This window comes from Acyrthosiphon pisum, chromosome A3 (assembly GCF_005508785.2).
Source record: "Acyrthosiphon pisum isolate AL4f chromosome A3, pea_aphid_22Mar2018_4r6ur, whole genome shotgun sequence".
Classification (NCBI taxonomy): Eukaryota; Metazoa; Arthropoda; class Insecta; order Hemiptera; family Aphididae; genus Acyrthosiphon; species Acyrthosiphon pisum.
This window is the reverse complement of record NC_042496.1, coordinates 23395639-23414903: the sequence shown is the minus strand read 5'-3', so window position 1 is coordinate 23414903 and position 19265 is coordinate 23395639. Positions and strand designations below refer to the sequence as shown.

The window sequence follows — 19265 nt, the reverse complement described above, 5'->3', positions numbered from 1 at the left end:
TATAAATATTTGTCTATAAATAAAATTAATAATCGTAAAATTTATCGACAATTCTCAAGCGTTTTTTGGAAATACCCCATATTTCTATATAGATATTACACGACCCGACGACCGTCGTCGTTTGGTCGGCGATCACCGCCGTAGTGTTGAGCGTCAAAAACTATGACATTGCTATTAGATAACGAATATTTTATTTAGTACTGACTTTCGATTTATTGTCACGGTTGACAACCGATCCCGTGAGTGAGAGTGTTCGTTTTTTATTATTCTGTGCTTATATTTTAAAACTATTATAAATTGTTTTTTTTTTATTTTGTTAATATTGATTATTTATAATAAAATGATTAGCCAATTTTTTAAACCTGTTCCTAAATCAACAAGAACATTAAATGATACTGACGATATAGTACTAAGATAATTGACGAGTTCGCCAAAATGAAAAACAGGCGAATTCAATTTATTAAATAAATACTCTTATTATAAATAGTTCTTAATATTAGTACGTCATGTTACACCTCATGGCTCATACTTATGACTTAAAAAGTATAATAAAATTTTTCTTAAATTTTAAAAATGTATTGACTATACAAATTATTTTTATAACCAGGCCTGTCCTAAATTTTGGTCCTAGACACGCCTCTGATAATATTATTTTTTCTTCGAAATTACAAAATCGGCTTAAAACAGTATAACGTGTTATGTGAACACGTGCTGGTCGTAATGACAGAATTATCGAATATACCTACTGGAAAATCGTATACCTACGTATAGTCGTGATAACTGACATGTACATTGTACATTGCACAAGTCTTGAAATAGCCTCTATATATCACTTCTCGCGTAACCAGACGCGCCGTCCGTTTTCTAAGGATTACGTGCCGGGTTGCTTGGAATGGTAATATTATATTTAACATCAGTCATAAGTATATATAATTCACAGGAACCTTGCAGAATCAACGACAAAATTACATACGCCTCTACAAAGCTATTATTTAGAACATTAATTGTATAATAATAATGATGTGTGCTGCGTAATGTGCATTATATATTTGAGGTTTTGAAAATCCAAGTAAAGCCTTGTTAAAATAGTCACACAATTCATTAGGTATAATATTTGTACACCTTTCGTATCTTCGTATATTATATTTCATATATTAATATATCGATTATTAGATGGATATTTACAGCACAATAAATTGTAATTAAATAATTTGGAGTTTGTATTTTAATTTTAATATTATACACTGCGTTATAATACCTACTTAATTCGTTAATAAGTATAATCTACCTAAATAATCGTTTCAATTTGTCTATATGATTTCCTTCCAACTGATTCTATTGTGCTTTGTTTTGCCCATATTAATTTTTAAAACACAGCTAACTTCAACCTTTTACTAATTGAAGGTATTTGTGAGTTTTACATTTCAACATATTGAGTTAAAAATGAACCGTATTTAACTAGGTAGGTACATATGTGAAAAAATGGTAACTAAGACCACGGGTATTGTCAGTAGTTTTATGTGATATAGTTGGCAAATAAATATAAATACTAAATTTCTATAATTGAAATAAAATATAAATTATTTTTATAGAACGATGAGAACAATTAGCTTTTATAATAGTTATTTCATAAAATATCAATATTATTATTAATAATTATTGCTATTATATGAGATTTGTGACTTACTATAGTAATTATTGAGATTTATTAACTTTATTTATTTATTAAATCATTATTTTGATATAAAACAATTTTACTTACAATTTTTAATGTGTCAGAAAACTTTACTGACTTAACCAATATTGAATTGCAACGGACTTCCCACTAATTTAAGAATATGATACATGCTGATATATACCACATATAAAGTGTGAACTGTTGATGTGTAATGTTGCAAATTTGATTTACTTGAAACATCATTTGTTCTGTAAAAATTAATTCAAACAATTTAAATTAAAATAATTTTAAAAACAGATAAAGTTCTAAAAGTGTAGGTATTAGATATATTCAATCAATTCATTGAATAACGTGAGTTTGTCATAAATTCATAAATGTACAACATTGCATCATTAATTGCAATGTAAAAACTATTGTAGTTGATAAAAATGCATGTGCAATGTGCATATTATACGCGTCATGTATACAGTGTATTTTAATATAATATAATATATTATTGTTACTTTCTATAAATTGATAATTTATCCAAACGGATAAAACTGTACCTATTACCTATACATTATTGGTTACTCATTGGTTAATGGTTAATTATAGTCGTTAACATATTTTGTTATTTGTTTATTATATAGTCTGTAACATTACATTAATAATAATATCGAGATGTAGAAAATAATTTACAGTCAGAATATACATAGGTAATACGTATAATATAATATTCCCACGAGGGCTTGACCGTTACGTTTGTAAATGAGTACCTACAAAACAATGGCCAACTACTGAGGTAAATATTATTTATTATTGTAGGACTTCCGTATTTAATTAACTCGAATCAGTTCAATCATCTATTAGTTTAATAAATTATAATATTATTATAATATCGTCAAATATCTATCTGCATAACGCAATTTTATACCTGATTATGTCTATACTCCCTACATGGCTGTACCGAAAATGCAAGTAGTATACGTTTTTGTTTTTGTAATGCGAATATAACTTTTTCACTGTGCATTTTCTTTTGAAAACATGCAAATATGTTTTAATGAGATAAAAAATACATCTAAGTACCTACACAAAAATAAAAATATATTTTTAGGATTAATACCAGAGTTTTTTTCACAAAATAATTGTAGCCCTTGTATAATAAATACATGTATCAATGTAGATTATTAAAAATAGACTACCAATTTCTACAATATTTTATAATATTTGTGAACCAAAAATACCTGAAAAATATTCTGATTTTAAATATTGAAAACAATATTAAGAGGACGCGTGCTTTGTTGTCTACGTCTTATAAACATATGTCGTTACAAATTTTCATTCACTGCTTTTAATAGTGTGTTGTTAGTTTTGATATTAATATAATGAATTTACCAATTATCAAACTTGTAGGTAAGTACACCATGTTAATTTTTTTTTTGTTATATTTTTATTTTCAAGCAAGATATTTTGAGAATTTTTAGTTTGTGATATTTTACATAATATACATACCTACCTTGATGAAAATTAAAATATCGAATAAAAGCCAACGATGAAGCACAGATAATTTTCTTCCTATAAGTTTTATAATAGGTCAATATTCACTCTAATATCAAAACTAAATGCACACCACCGAAACTAGTGAACGAAAATGTGTTATGTCATTTGTTGGAGACACCAAACGCATGGACGCATGGTTAGCATCCTCTTAAATGATTAATCTTGAACTTTAGAGGAGTGGTCAGATATTTTACCGATTTTCCTAGGGAGAATGTAAACAATTTGCAGAATGATCAGTTGAACAAATTTCGTTTAAAAAACGTCCAAATTATTCCAGATCAATTTAATACCTATACTATTATAATATTTGCAATTGAACAATAATAGTAACGTGCCCACTGGTGTGCATATACGCATGATGTGGGGATTTATGTATAAATATAAATATATATATTATATTATATAAAATATATATAACTACATAGTATAATGGCGTCGAGTAAAATGGTGCATAATATATTATATTCCTAATCGTTTTATGGACACATGAAATCTGCTAACAATGAACGCACATGCGTAACAATGGATAAAGCCACAAATAAGATTCAGTAGAACAGATGGAAAAAAATAAAAATCGTAAGGAAAATAAAGAATATGATATTATTATAAATATATTATAATACATTGTGTAATAAATACTCTTCAGTTTTTTATTGATTCTCTCTAACTAAAGAGAATATGGAAAATTTCGAAGTATCGATTATATTACACCATATATACAATACTCCTATCGTATAATACGTAAATACAAATACTTGTATTATTTATACCGTCCAGGCGATAAACAATTTTTTAAATATTTTTAAGTACAAAAAAAGAGAAAGAACACCTCTTTGTATACTATTTACTACGCCACTTTTGTACCATTGCCAATACGATATATCATAAAGTTCCTACGACGTAGCTTTTCGCAACGAGATACAAAAATATTATCACAACGATGAATACGATGCTGAAAAAATTCCGATCAGTTTAAAACAAACTACCTACACTAACCTATACGTCATATCTATATAATATTATATTAGAATAATTCAGCAGGTCTTAGTCTCCAGACCCGCGGTCCGTGTTTAGATATAATGGAATAACTCAAAAATCACTACTACACGTTTACCTGCATTTTCCAAATCACGCAAACATTTTCTCATTTCTCATTATTTCGCAACGATATTTAAACATTAAATTAAGCATAATATAATAATCTGCTCGCTGTGGCTGCCGTTTACCTACGACGTCATTACGGCAGTCTTAAACAAAATCGTCGATCGGCGTGCTCTCGCCAGCTGCAGTTATCGAAACATTCTTCGTTATATTTGTACGGTTTATTTTTTTATCATTTCTTATACGATTACACGCACGTCGTCGTCGTCTGCAAATGAAATTATGATTTCGGCGGTGAACGTTTTCGACACGAGTGTGTTTACTCTCGCCAACTCACAACGTCCGTCCCAGACCGCCGCCGTGTTCGCGTAAGTAGCAGGTACACAATATTATCATGTTCAACACGTCTACACGACCACGTTTTCATTTATTCCCGTGTAACAGTGATGATGTTTAAAACAACAATAATAATAATAGTAACAATACACGAACCCGGCGAACGTCTGCAGAAGTCGTTGTGCACGCCCGCGTGCGTCTTGTTACAAAAATTATTGCACAAACGGAATTAACATTTTAATTACTTACAATTACTTACGTACAATATTGTAATATATGTATATATATTATATTATAAAGTGTGCTGACATATAGTGCCATGTACGATTATATAATACATAAAGCGGCGGACGACGTACGCGCACCCGGTGTGTAATAATGATGATGATGATGATAATAGTAATAATAATAATAATAATAATAACGATAAATAACACAATGGTGAGAACACTGCTGCGTACGTAAAGGTACACGACGTGGAAATAATAATAAAAAAAAAAAACGAAACCAAAGGGCGAAAGACTTGAAAATGACTCTGTGGCGGCGGTCTGAATGGTGCGAGAGTAACTTTTGAATCCTAATGGGACGTCCTTGATAAAACAAAAACCGAAATAACAAGTGAGTCGTACGGTCGTATAAGCCGTGTGTTTTGCGTAGGTTTACATTTGTACATACACATATATATATATATATGCATACACATACATACACACACACAACATCACGTGGTGCTTGTGGAGAAAACGCGAACACGTGACGAAACGAAATGAAAGACTTAGGTATATTTACGTATATATAGTAACACACACACACACACACATACACACACATACGAATTGTTGAAATTATTTGGAAAATTATATAATTTGGTCGTGATTTATTGTGTTCAAAATGTAGAACACTGTCAAAGAGTGTTAAAAAAATTCAATTTTCAAGTAGATTTATATCGCAATAAAAAAAAAATAGATACAAATCGCTAGTAATTCGCTACCTACTAATTATTAGGTGTATCGAATAAATTATTCGTGTATTTGTGTCATTTTCGATTGATATCATAGATTTAACATTTAAAATAGTAGACGAAAATGTTTTATTGTGGTTGTGATTTTCACGGATTATGACTTTTTATAATGTGATATCGTGCGTGTATACAAAACCGATAACTCCACTATATTATACAGTCATAAATGATAAATTTATTCAGTTATTCATATTGGTTTTCGTATTATTTGAATACGATTTCCACGGAAATGGTCTACAATAATATTGTTATTGAAAAGCAAAGGATTATTCCAATCAAGCTATATAGACTTAAAATGTTTTTAAGTTCGCATTTTGTCTCGCGAGTACGTCGTTTTATTGAGTTTTGATAATAGTTTTCTTATTAAATAATAATCATATAAACAAAATACCGTCAATCGTGTCTGGTAGTCACCTATATTATACATTATTATACGTTAAGTATTGTTAGTTTTGCTGTTAAGTTCTTCTATCGAATGGAATATAATATTAAAAAAATAATTAATATAATATTCATCCCCCGCGATAAATATTGGCGCCTCTCAACTTGTGTATATTATTATGTTTTTTACTTAATGATTTGTTCAAATTCGATATGTCATAGTATAAAATACTTAGTACATACCGACGGTCTTATAATAAACAGCTAAGAAATCTGTAGGGTGACTGATCTAACGCGGTTGGACATGAGTCGTTATGAATAATTACACTGTATAAGTAATAATTGTCAGTAGCTGTCTGTCGTGATGGAGGCGGGTGCATACAATAATTATTTAATAACTCGTCGAAACATTGACGTCTCTATATTGCCTACCTATACAATACGCCAAACAACTAATTATTTCACTGAATTACGTGAGTATACATACATTTTCATTTTTAAACGAACATAACTTTCAAAATTAGGTACTGTATGTAAAAATGTTAATAACACTTGATTGATGGTTTCAGTATCAAAAATGTTAAAAATAGAAATTGGAAGGTTAAAAAGTACCGGTAACTATAGTCCAGTAATTTAAATTAGAACCATTAATCATTATTTTATTAAACTTTAAACGGTGAAGTGAAATATATATTAATACGTTATAAACAAAAGATCTACGATTGACCACCAAAATTATATTAGAAAACAAATCTAAAACCAATACTGTACCAAGATTCATATATATTAACCCCCCCCCCCCCCAGAAAAAAAATAATTTTAAATTTTAAAAATATATATACATATACAGAGTATAATATAAGAATATTTTATAATATAATAATAAGGTTTTTTTTTCGATGATCGAACTATCGAAGTTGACATTTATTATTCACATCAATTACGAAAAAATACAGCATATTACAACAACATATTATTAATAAACTAAAACATAATTATTATATTATACCCATTAGATGATTTACTATGGGTAATATCATTGCACTATAATAATATTAATCGATTAAAAATGTCCATTCACATTAAACAGTATTTATTTATATTTTATTATTAATAACGCTCCGAGGAGCAACAGAACAATAATATTTATATATTAGTTATACAAAACAAGTATCATACAATTAAGTATTGTAAACATAATACATTAACAAAATCTATTTAAAAGCAAATAACCAAAGACAATTTTGAATTATAGTTATAAGATATTAGATTTAACGAAAATCGTACATATAATTACATTAGTTACATTAATTTAGATATATAATTCTAGTAAATAGTTATAACTCATTTTGAAAAAAGTCAAACTTTTTACTATAGTGAAAAGTAAATTCTTAACTTGCTTCTTTCAATTACTTGAATTGGAACCGATAAAATATAATTGTAAAACTTAAACATTTTTGGCCTCTATTCTGTTTGTTAAAGAAAGCAAGAAAATTCGTGTTCCTCGATGTTGTTCTTTAATGATGTCTCCACAGATAATGGTCGAAACATTGCCAACAGTGTTTTTTTTTTTAAGTCAGTTTGTGGTGCTAATAAAACAACTGTACCTACCTTTAAAATATTTCCCACCGAAATGTAATTTATATAAAAATAATAATATAGATTTTTCTCTCAGCGACGTTTTTAATGATTTATGTTCAGTCAATCTAATAACAATTTTCGTACGGATTGCAGGTCAATGATAATAAATAAATCACAAACATATTTTGAGAGGATATCCGCGTGTATTTTCTCCGTCTTACAAACATGGAACATTTTTTCAAATTTTAGGTCATCTGCAGAACCATTTTACCGAATTTGAGTTGTTAAGTTCACTATTAAAGTGATCTAACCATAGATTAGTCATAGATCAATCTTAAAAATAAGAATTTTATCTGAACTATCTTGTAGATTTTTTACGATGTTTTAATTTTTAAGCGAGTAATGAGAAGTTTTCTATTTTAATGTCTTACATAGTATCGTGGCTTACTTATAAATTTAAATATCATAAAAAACTAACAATAGAATACAGGTAGATTTGTATTTTATTTATTATAAACGTTGATAGCAGGTCGGGCCATTAGCTTTTCATAATATGCTATTTTACATAATTGTAATACTGGATAACAATAAAATATTTCTTTCACAATCTATATTAGTATTGTATTTTTCTATTTCGATACACAGATAATGATCCTTATTTTTATGTTTGATAGTAGGTCAATAATTCACTCTAATATTTAAGCTAACAATACCATTGATTCGGCTGACCTTAAATTTGATATGTTTTGTGTTTGTTAAACGAATACAAAACAAACTGGTGTGGCGTCATCTTAAGATACTTAATTTTTCTTCTACCATATCTATTAGCATAATATCGTTTTCAAGTAATTGATCTGGAATAGTAATAGTAATAACATTCAATATGATATATTAAAAATGTCCGGGTAATTGGTAGCCGCAGTCCTCACAGTAATTCCAAAACAACTTGAAACAATTGTTTGTGTATTATTAGTGTAATAAATTATATAATAATATCATATACCTTAAAATATATAATTATAACAAGAATATAAAGTTTTAATAAATATTTGTATTCTGTTTTTATGTTGAACACCGTTATGCACCTCTGAAATGATAATCAAATAAATACTACTTTCCATTCGTTTTTACTCGAACCCGTTGGCATGGCGTATTATAATACTAATGCGTTAGGTTGATTCGTAATATAATTATCAACCGATTTACAAAAGTCATTTAAAAACATGAATGGTAATAAAAGTAAGGCCAACAAAAATGTATCAGAGCTTATAAATCATTAAGTGTTGGACTATGGGTAATGTTCTACTTATATATAATTATATAATATATAAAATATATGTTTAATATTATCTGATAGGTTATGTGATTACGATTAATGGCGATCCTTTTGTACTACATATTATAATAATCTGTTAAATGAATCGATTTATTATACCCGATTTACGTGTCAAAATTATTCTTTTGTTATTTCCAGAAACACTTAAACATTTCCAAGTTACATTTTCTATACACCATAATTATTACGGTTATGTTATTTATATTTGGATCAAGTTTAGCGAGCGTGAACCATCGCAGTCGCTGTGTTATGGCCTATAGGTAATCATAGAGCATATGCATAGGTATTTACACTATAGATTCATTGTGTTTCACATGGTTGTTAATTTTTTTAGTTTGATGATATACCTAATCCAACTTAGAGAAACCACGGGACGCTGGCTTAAAATTATTCACATTTACTATATAGATATTCAAAATGTGTTAACTAAAATACAGCTTTCTTCTATAAACGAAATTGTGTGTCTGTTGGATATTCGATCGGGTCCCAGTGCCAAGTGTTTGTTTTGTAGTATATACCTACTGCAATTTTTTTTTGGCCTCTTTTTATCTTTGAACTCAGCCAATTTCAATTCACAGAAATGAAATACGGGCGGCTTTTTTTGTTATAATTTTTGTTAAATCATATTCTGTACAATATAATATATGATACCTAAAATTATATTATATCCTGGGTTTGAACTCTTTTGATACAATTTATATAAAATTATTAAAACTATTAATGACATTGTTCATATTATGTTTTTTTTTTTTTTTTTGATTGAAAGACAATTCAACCCGTCTCTTTTTTGCATAAAAATTGTCATTGATGCGGTCGTATAAAACTGCAATTCCGACTTTGAAAATAAAAGTCAGTATTTGCTTTAAAAAAACAGCAGACCAACCGACTTCATCGTTTTGAACGGGTGTATTTATATACACTTATAATAAAGATGAAACGAAATTAACAGTGCATTTTGATTTTAAATATTATGTTCATACTTTATATTTTAAACTAAAAATCCTATTAAAATTTCAAATGACCTAAAACAATATTAATACCCTCGAGAAATTAATTCATTTTGTCATATAATACGCTGTAAAGAAAAATGTTTTGTGAAGATTTTCGATTTACATAGATATAATGTATATTATAACAACGCATACAGTCAATATAATAATATAGTACAAGATATATAACTATATAAGATTCACTTTGTAATATAATAATGATAGACCCGAATACCCCCCCCCCCCCACCGATGGACCAAATGCTATGAAAATATTACTAAAAATTAACATTAATAATACTTCCATGAATTGTAAGGTAATAAATTACGTTTCACCGTAAATCAAACTTTAAATGATCAAATAAAAAAAATATATCTTATGCCGATTTTTAAGCTTATGAAATATAGACAGCAATTACATATACAGTACCACCTATGCATAATTTCTAACGGATTGATGGGAAATATAATATATGATATATGGAACTGTAAAAGCTTTCATTCTGTCTCAAAACAAAGTGATAAAAAATGTCATCAGATAAATACTTAACACATATCAAAATATAATACTTATAGGTAATAATTTCTAGTACATACTATATTTTCCCTGAAATTCAATTTTTTTTATTCTAATGGCAACTGGACTATATACTGCTTACATAAAATTATATAATGTATAATAATTTTATACAAATTTTCGTATTGTTCGTATTTGTTAAGTTTACAATTTATATCTAAATTGCACAGTCAAAAAAATAACAAAAAAAATTTAATAGATAATGATACAAATTTGTATACCTATTATAATGATAAAATAAATATCATTTATCAATTTAAATAAAAAATTATATAGTTTCGGGTTGTTTATCGGTACGAAATATATTACGCTATCGCGTGTGACCTGAAGTGCATAAAAAGTGGAATTAAAATAATATTATTCAATTCTATAAATATAATATACAAATTTAATTTACAAGTTTGAGAAAGTAATGTGATAGGAAATTATTAAAATATTAAAAATAATTTAATTCAATTTATCATTTAGAATCAAATATCAATTACCTATAATTTTGTACAGAAGCAAAATTGTGTTAAATATTTCGTTTTATTGAAATTGTCTTTTAAAACCGTAGACATTATACGGTATTTTGACAAGTGTTGTGTAGTTATCAAATAGCAAATAATAAATTGTTGAAAAACTCATTTTAAAAACAATTTCGATGAGAACTGTTTGTATTTGCTTCAGTTTTTAGAAAAAGAATAAGTTTATATAGAGGGTTGTCCATTCATACAAGTAGAAAATGAAATCATAATTTTAGCAAACAAAATGCGTTATGCAGTGAGTATTTTTAAATGAATTATTATTTTAAAATTACGAAGGTATAACGTGTTTCAATGAACCTACAAACTGTATCATATAATAATATTATCAAGATGACATTTTTAAGCTAGGTAGTTATAAATGATGCATTATTATAAACATATGCCTAATATAATAATATGTTGATGTAATATATATTATAATTGTTGTATTCTGTGATGTAATATACTAATTAAATTATAAACTATAATATAATATCAGTATGATAATATATGAAAGTATAAAACCATATAATAACAGTAAATCTATTACAAATATATAAAAGTATAAAACCATATATTTTTCGTGGTATACACTTAAGGTACGTTTTTCCTACACAGTGCCATTGATAAATAGTAAATGTTATAAACGCGTCAAACAGAACTTTTTTATCACAACTATAAATCCATGTTCGGGACCCAACAAACTTTAAGTATTTAAAGAATTTCAGGTATATTACACTCTACAGTGTAATCATATAATAGTATACTATACCCTAAGAGTATATACCTACAGTATGATAATTAATTTATAATAATTTTGGTTTTTATGCACTTTCATAATACATATTATAGTTAAATAAAAATTTTGTAGGTACGTTCAAAATGTTTTATTTCAAAGCTTATAATAACTACTCATTATTTACAAAATATTTTTTATTAATATATTTACACATGAAAAACGTAATATTAATAATTTATCAATTGAACCGTTCTGTTTGAACAGTGTCAATCAACAATATTATAATATCGATATAACAATAATTATTATCGTTATTACCACGATATATGTGTTGTTTTGTACCTATAGAGCTTTTTTGTCGTAGAGACTTAGCCAATTTTACCCGAACATAAACTCCAGACTGTGTCTTTCCTCTCGGGTGTAATATCTCATTGCTACTGGATTCTTCATCTTGTATATATTATATACTTATATTATATTTCCGATCACAGTCTGCAGAGTCTATGTCTATCAAACTTCGACGTGCGGACACTTTAATTGATAAAATTCGAGGAAAAATAGAACTACAATATATATGATATATATACCTACCTAATAGGTACAGTATATTATACATTGCGTCTTATGGAGGGCTATCGGACCGCACGTACGCCAGCGAGGCTGACGGTTCTCGACAGTTGCGGAATAAGCTGACAATAAAAAAAAAATCTACTACCGTTGCTTTTTTTTTATATTTTTTATTATTTTTTTCCTTTTTTTTACATACACCTATATCTCTCTCCTCCTCTCTCTCTCTCTCTACATATATATATAGGTATAGATTTACGCTCGCCCCGTTTCCACCTTCTTTTATCCGAGTAAATTGATTTTTCAACACTCCGTGCGGCGTTCCGGCAATGTTTATACGTCCGAAAACCTCCGGGGAAAGAAAAAAACAGCCTATTACATAGACAACTACTACCACGCTATACTACTACCACGCGCATGGTACCGAAGCCGGTCGTGCAAGTTATGATTGGTCTGGGTATAAATTGATACGGCACGTCCGGCGTCCACACCGATAGCGCCCGTTTCCAAGTCCGTAAAACCATAAAATCGTTTTATCGACAGGAACCCTTCTGAAAATGGATCCGGAAAAGTTTTCATTAGGATCTTCGAACAGGAGATCGAATACAATATAAAGTTATATATGAAATATAATATGAATTTCACGAAGACAGTTTTACTGTTGACTTATAATCATTTGACTTTTTCGTTTTAGTGACATTTTATATTATCAAATATATTATGTGACGTATTGCGACGTATAAAACACTATTAGCTGGCCAGGTGTGACCGAATTACACGTAAGTTATAATATGAGACTTATTATTTACCATCGAGTTGTGTACCAATAATATTTTTATAATATGAAAGTCGTAGAGCGGCGAAGAGTGCTGAACAAAAAAACTTTGTACCTACGATTGTTATCAAATAAAAAGAATACGTCAACTTAGATTGCCATTGATAATAAAGTGTCTATATATTGACTTGATAGGTATATCTATTGGATCTATATTACATATTGTACAAATTGAAGTAACTGACGTAATGAATACCAACCAGTTTTATGTCTCCAGTGGAGGTCTTAGTCCGTTAGGTCAACAATAAGCTCAATGTGGCTTTTGATGGTGTTCGTGGAATACAAAGTAGACACGTACAACGAAGACACTTCTTACACATTTATTGAAAAAATAAAACATGAGGCGATTAAGTAGGTACTTTTGATTAAGATACAAATATGACCTATAATACAAGTTTATTACTTAGACGTAAATAATTTTTTCAATTTGAATTTAGACAATATGTAGGTATATTAATTATAGTGCACAGTGGTCGTGATTATATTTTTGTTAGTATGAAGTTAAATTTCTAATGTTAACAGTGTATCATCATATATCACATCATATTGAATAGCATCAGATAATATAATACATAATGTTAACATTAAATTTAATACATTGCAATAATATTTACTCGGGATAATTTCATTTTATTAAAAATAAAAATGGTATAATATTTAATAGAATTAACTGAGATTCGCTCAATTGCACGCGTTAATGTTCAGTCTCGTAAGTCGTAACGTCGTAGTCGTTTTAGATAATAATAGGAAAGTGCACAGAATGTCTATTTCTTATTTTTTTTTTTTTAATAACATTATTTATTCAAAATCTAGACACCACTAAATGGACATTTGTAAATAAATATACGACTAATCATATTATCTACGATTTTATTGTTTGTTAATGGACCACACAGTCAACAAAAGTTTAACCATTTAGACGATTAAATAGTGGCAGCCTGGAAAGTGTTTGGTTTTGATCACTCTTTAAAACAAAGTGTTAAACAGTTTTACATTGTTCTGTAGACAAAATTGTTTTCACTTCATTCAAAGCAAAATATTTTATAACGATATAGGTAAGTACATCCACAAATATGAAATAATATTACATTATAATATTTTAGCTATATCCAGTGGCAGATTTAATGGTCGTTTAGTCGGCAAATCCCTCCTAAATTGTGTGCTGATGCCTACCTAAATTATATAAGTGGTTTTTTTAAATGTTGACAAAAAAAATGTATATTGCAAACTGGAATATAATTTACCATTGTTATAATAATAAAATAATTTGAATACCTATATAGGAATACTTCAAATTAGAAAATGTTATAATTAAATAAAGTAGAAAAGATTGAAGTAATAACTCATATGCTTACGTAAATTTAAGTTGGGTCAATGGTGGATCCAAGGCTTAATTTTTTTTTTTTGGGGGGGGGGGGGCAAAAGTACAACAAATATAAAATTTTGCTACAAAATTGGCTAAACACAGTGTAAAACAGAGGAAACTATGGCGATTGTGAGGTGGGGAAAAATGCCCCCTTTGCTCCCCCCTGGATCCGCCACTGATTTAGTTATTCTACATTCTACCCACTACCATTGATCACAAATAAGATTATTTAATTAATCAATATATAATATAATTCATGATTGCATGAAAAATAAAAATAATAATTTTGTAAGTATAATAGGAATCTTTTTATTACTTAATCAGCGGTTTAAATTATGATTTATTCGATACCGTTTGCACTATGTTTTGCACTTTTGTAGGGGCAAAGAGAGACATCAAGTAATTGCCCCCACACCACCAATTCACTCGCTAACCTAGCCGACCGGCCGGTCACACACACAAACATACACGCACATCATTATTACTTTTGTGAATTATAATATAACGTGGTAGTTTTATCATCGACTATTGTGTGTATAGCAGCTCCTAAAATTGTGTGTAACTTGAAAAGTGAAGTGTGTAGTACGAAATTTCAAAGTGTGGAACTCAAATTAAACCTTTATAATATTTTGTATAATTTTATGGCTTCACATTTTTTTTATATTTGAATGGCTTTTTGTCAAACTACATTTTAATTATGATCTACATTCTTTTTTTTTTTTAATTAGTAGATTTGTGACTATATAAAATTAAATATTGGTTGATATTATTTCTCGCGAACGAAGCGATCGGTTTTGTAAAATGGGGGTAAGTATATTTCTAATACATTTTGTATGAGGCCCCTCTTATTGATTTGCCGACTTTCTTTAAACCCTTAAATCCGCCACCGCCTATGTCATATATATATATAGACAGAGATGGATTATAATATAGAGTCGGGGATTAAATGGTTCTAAAAATGATGAAATCACCACAGTAAAATATTTACTATATCCCATGCAGTTAATATGTTTTTTTTTATCAATACGTTAATTTTATCCGATATGAAAATAAAATCCACGAAAACATCATGCTGAACGAAACATGACGTTATATTTTTCTTAATGGTCCCCAAATTATATAAGCCCAATATTATCAATGGTCTATTATTAACCACTCTACGTACCTACTTTAATTCTAGTACCTATATGATATGCATTTTAAATAAACTGACATAACAACAAACGTCATCGATTACAATCAGAGATAATACTTCAAACTGCTAAATAAACATTCATTATTATTATTATTATTATTATTATTAATAATATTGCGTTTCGGCTGTTTGTAAATGTTGTTTTATATTTTAATAATTTTGATGCTCGTTCAAACTATATACGCACATTATACTGTATGATTATATTTTATGACAACGCTATAAAATAAATAGACGAACGAAATGTGTTCGTAGCCATATATGATTGTAGTATTTCAGAGTAAATTGGTTTGGTTGAATATTGTGCATTTCAATTTAACTTTTCTCGCGAAGTGACAACTAACATCTGTTTAAATTATTAACCACCGCATATTATAAATGGTTGAACGAAAACGAATGACGTTCAAACCAATTACTCATCAAAAACAACAACTATTTATCTTAATCCAGAAATGGAATTTTTGTAAACGGTCTTAAACATCATTGCTCAACCGCATAATCAATATCATTATAGGTATGCATTATGCAAAATATATGCATACAAAAAATATTACATTTTCGTGTATTATAAAATAACAATGTTGGTAGGTATATCTACCATAGATTAGTGTGAAAAAAATCCCGAAATCCTTTGTCAGATAATAATATTATAATTATAACAAATCGTTTCAAAATCGTTGTGTCTATTTGAATTGTTATGTATTTTTTCCTATTGGATATGGCATCAATACAGAATAATATTCAATTCACATATTTCAAATATATTCAAAGTAAATAATATTCTAATAATTCTAATTTCTAATTACCATGTTAATATTTCAAATATGATTAACGTTCAATATTGGTAATAATCATCAATATAATATAATAATAATATAATGTTGTTGTTAATTTGAACATTTCTGTTTTAAACCAATGGATAAAATATTATGAACCATTCTAATAATTTATAATATGGCATTATTTTAGTGTACCTATTTGATATAGAATAAGCCCGTTGAGTGAAAGTTTATTTTTAAAACTCAAAAAGTACAGTTTCGCTAAATTGAATGTTCCAAAAAGTAGAAAAATAGATAACTAATTATTATATGTATATACTGGAGTCATAAACAATCATTGATTCATTTTATGATTTTTAATTAAAAACTAATATAGTATTATGTTGCGATGGTATAAAACTATTACAAAATTATTTCAATGACAGCATATATTTATATAATATAATTATTTGATCAATGCATTACTAAGTAAAGCTTAATAAATTAATATATAGCGTATGTATTATATACACAAAAACCCGATGAGACACGATTAAAACTTCCATTGTGAATAGTATAACAATTCAGGAGATTGTGTAAATCGTTATATAGATTAAAAACTTTTGTAATTTCAAAACCTTAGAAGTTTTAACATAATTAGATTTGTAATTAAACATGTCAAATTAATACTAAAGTGTAATAATAATCATTTTCTTATGATAAATAACAATACTTTGTAAACATTTTAAGCATTTAAGCTTATAAACTATTCAATTTGAAATATATTTTTAGAAAAATAAATGTTTTATAATAATAAATTTTAAGTTTATTTAAAAAAAGTTAAGTAGGTAGTATAATACATAATTAGTTAGTTTTCATTAATTAATTAATTGAATTTTAAATAGTTTAATAATAATAGTTTCTATTTTTTATTTTTAAGTTTATTTCTTCATTTTTATTCGGACATAGCGGGATTTTCAAATTTGTTCATAAACGATTAAAAATAAAATTGAACATCCAATTGAGATTTTTACAAGTTGAAATATGAAGTAAAAATATGAATTTAAAATACGTTTGTAAATGTAAGATCCCTTAGGGTGTGAAATGTGTTGAAATTTGATCAAACAGAAAATTCAAAATGTCATCACTTAAAATCAAAAATATAACTCCATTTATGATGCACTACCTAGCCTAACCTTATACCCAATGGCAATAAAGTATGTTTTAGTATTTTATTACGATTTGTCGGTTCATTTAATTTCAGGCCGTAAAAATGTTAGGTACTTATTTTTAACGTTCGTTCGGAATAAATAAATTTACATGCTTGTATTTTATTTCATTTTTAAGACACACAAGTAATGATACGCGAAAAATACGTGAATGAACGTCGTCTACAAAATAATAAATGTCGATGGAAAATACACAAAACATGACGAGAGTACGATATTTTTGTCTACATTTAGAGGAAAATTAGCATGTGAACCGTTTCGGAAAATAAATTGTTGATGTACCATCGTAAAAAAGCCAATCAATCACACTACCTACCGAGAATATTTAGAATGAGAAGAGGAATTTGAAATACACGAGAATTTAGCCAAATAACTTGCAACTTCATTATACCTTGAATCTACTGATTATGGTGAACCCATAGCAAGTTGATAGTAAAATGAACTCAATGTAGAGGAAAACTAAATAAAATATTGTGGGATAAGGGGAGGGGATGGTGGTGAAATGAGGACTGATGGATTTACATTTTATAGACTAAATGTGAAGCACTGAGTTAAGGAAGCTATTAAAAAAAATTATCGGTCATGAAGGAGGATATACGAGTAAAACTGTATAGGTTAGTGTACTGTAAACTTCAGTGAAAGATTGAGGTGGAAAATGTAGCCTGTAGGTAGGTAACTCGTAAAAAGTCGCAGTCATTTTTGTATGTGAAATGGTGAACCGGCAGTTAAGTTGAGATAAATCGAGGGACGAAGCCATCCGTGTGACTACGGTGAATAATGATAAATGGAATTTTAAATAATCCAAGCAACTTATTGACCATAAATAAAGAGGATAAGATTTTAGATCATTTGACTGGGTATATTTAGACAATTAGCGTCAACATGAGAAGAGGGTTTACTTTAAAAGAGAATATCTTATACTAAGTTTATAAAGAGAAGATTTTATAGAGTTTATAATGTGATGATAAAAAACGAGATGGGATTTTTCAGTGAGTTTTAAGGTCAGTAAGAGATTTAGGGACAAATTGACGCAGTCTAACAAAAATATAGAAAGGAAAGAGGCCACGATTTGAATCCCATAGAAATTACCCACAATAATATATTTTTTTGTACTGTAGAAAATTATTTAAAAAATAATATTACATATTATTATATTTAATATTACAGTGAATTAAAGCTGGTACCTATGTATTGAGCGTCTATCTCATAACTATGTTTAATTAAAATAATGTATTCCGATCATGATTTATTCACATTACACATATGTCTAACTTGTTCCTATGAAAGAGGAATTACATTATGCACATGTAGTATGACGTTTTTTAATCATTATAATTGTATTAAAAATTAATTTATATTTCAGAGTTATAAAACGAATAGAGTGCATTATTGTTGTTTAAAAATAAATGAAGCATACACGTCATGAAAGACAAAAGTTTTATTCGATTAAATTTTCAGAATATAAACATCAAGTGTTTAGGCGTGGAAATGGCTTATATTCGTTCGTGGATTGTTTACTCATTATGATAATA

The 19265-nt window shown here is 27.9% G+C and overlaps 1 protein-coding gene across 4 annotated transcripts in view; it reads right to left on the bottom strand.

The window, feature by feature from the left end:
• Window positions 1-19265, bottom strand: part of LOC100570283 — a 114504-nt gene that overhangs the window by 82396 nt on the left and 12843 nt on the right. For 3 of the 4 annotated variants that reach the window (XM_029491581.1, XM_029491584.1, XM_029491582.1), the window contains exon 2: window positions 1763-1926. The gene's annotated coding sequence lies outside the window, so the exon portion shown is untranslated. Of the gene's footprint in view, window positions 1-1762; window positions 1927-4443; window positions 4891-19265 lie in introns of those variants that run through there. The other variant, XM_029491583.1, reaches the window with a different exon arrangement.